Source organism: Lactuca serriola, chromosome 8 (assembly GCF_051521515.1).
Source record: "Lactuca serriola cultivar US96UC23 chromosome 8, Lser_US96UC23_V15, whole genome shotgun sequence".
In the NCBI taxonomy this organism is placed as follows: Eukaryota; Viridiplantae; Streptophyta; class Magnoliopsida; order Asterales; family Asteraceae; genus Lactuca; species Lactuca serriola.
The window spans coordinates 8020423-8022583 of NC_136415.1; positions in this window are offsets into that span (position 1 = coordinate 8020423).

Genomic DNA, 2161 nt, shown 5'->3' on the forward strand with positions numbered 1-2161 from the left:
CCTTTCGGGACATTCGTGTATAGGCATTTGCCCTTTGGACTCTGCAACACACCCGCTACCTTTCAAAGGTGTATGGTTAGTATATTTTCTGAGTATGTTGAAAATACCATAGAAGTCTTCATGGATGATTTTACCGTCTATGGAGACTCCTTTGATATTTGTTTAAAAACCTCACAAAAATTTTACAAAGATGTATAGAAACATACGTGCTCTTAAATTTTGAAAAATGTCACTTTATGGTTGACAAAGGTCTGATTCTTGGACATATTGTTTCAAAAAGAGGTTTGGAATTCAATAAAGCAAAAATAGATGTTATAAAGAGCTTACCCTACCTGAAGAATTTTCCGGAAGTGTGTTCCTTTCTTGGCCATGCAGGGTTTTACATGAGGTTTATAAAAGATTTTTCAAAGATATCAGTTCCCATGTGCCAGTTATTGCAAAAAGATGTTGAATTCGACTTCTATGAAGATTGCAAGAAAGATTTTGATGTGCTGAAAAATCTTCTTACTTCTGCCCCCATCATTCAGCCCCCAGATTGGAGTTTACCATTCGAGATAATCTGTTACGCTAGTAACACTGCTGTTGGAGCTGTTATAGTACAGAGAAAAGACCGGGTCCCCCACGTTATATATTATGCATCAAAGACTTTGGACAGCACCCAAGCAAATTACTCCACCACTAAAAAAGAGTTGATGTCAATTGTTTTTGCATTGGAAAAATTTAGACAATATTTGTTGGGCACAAAAGTCATAATCTTTTCGGTTCACGCAGCCATTCGGTACCTTGTTTCCAAAAAGGACTCAAAGCCAAGATTGATTAGATGGATTTTGTTGCTACATGAATTTGATATAGAGATTAGGGACAGAAGTGGGAGAGAAAATTCGGTACCTGATCATTTGAGCCGACTCACCCCACCTAAAGACCCGACACCGATCCATGAAATATTTCCTGACGAGCATCTATTCGTTGTCCAGAACCCTCCTTGGTTTGCAGATATAGTAAACTACTTGGTTTCCAGAGAACTCCCTTCAGATCTTACCCGAGCCCAAAAAGATAAAATAAAGAAGGAGGCGAAAAGATATGTTTGGGACGAGTCGTATCTATGGAAACACTGTGCTGATCAAGTGATTAAAAGATGTGTACCTCAAGATGAAGTCAAGTCAATCATGAATTTCTTCCATTCAAAAGCTTGTGGAGGGCATTATGGTCCACAACGAACCGCATGCAAGGTCTTGGACAATGGTCTTTATTAGCCACATATTTTTCGTGACTCTTTTCTATTTTGCAAAACCTATGAAAGTTTCCAAATGACTGGGTCTTTGACATCTCATAATCAAATGCCACTTACTCTGGTCGTGGTATGTGAAATTTTTGATGCTTGTGGTATAGATTTCATGGGTCCGTTTCCGCCGTCTTTCAGGTTTGTGTACATCTTACTTGCTATGGATTACGTGTCCAAATGGGTCGAGGCAAAAGGTACACGAACCGACGATGCCAAGGTTGTGGTTGGTTTTTTCAAAAAAAATATATTTGCTAGGTTTGGGACACCAAAAGTCATTGTTAGTGATCAGGGTACTCATTTATGCAACCGCACCCTCGAAGCAGTCCTCAAGAAATATGGTGTCACACATCGGGTATCCACAACATATCACCCGCAAACCAATGGAAAGGATGAAGCTTCAAACAAACAGATTAAGGGCATTATAGAGAAAACCATCAATCTGGTCAAGAAAGATTGGAGTATTCGATTGGATGATGTATTATGGGCTCACCAGACAGCATACAAGACTTCTATCGGTATGTCACCATATCGAATAGTTTTTGGCAAACCTTGTCGATTGCTGGTTGAATTGGAGAATTGAGCATATTGGGTTGTCAAAAATTTGAATATGAGCCTGGATGAAGTTGGCAAGAAAAGAAGATTGGATATCCAAGAGTTAGAAGAAATCCGGAACGATGCTTACGAGAACAAAGCAATTTATAAAGAGAAGACAAGCTTTTCACGACACGATGATCTCGCGAAAGGTATTCACTACCGGTCAAAAGGTACTCTTATATCACTCTCGTTTCAAACTTATTTCTGGTAAATTGAGGTCTCGTTGGGTGGGACCTTTTGTTGTTACTAACGTGTTTGATCAAGGTGCTATAGAAATTAATAGTG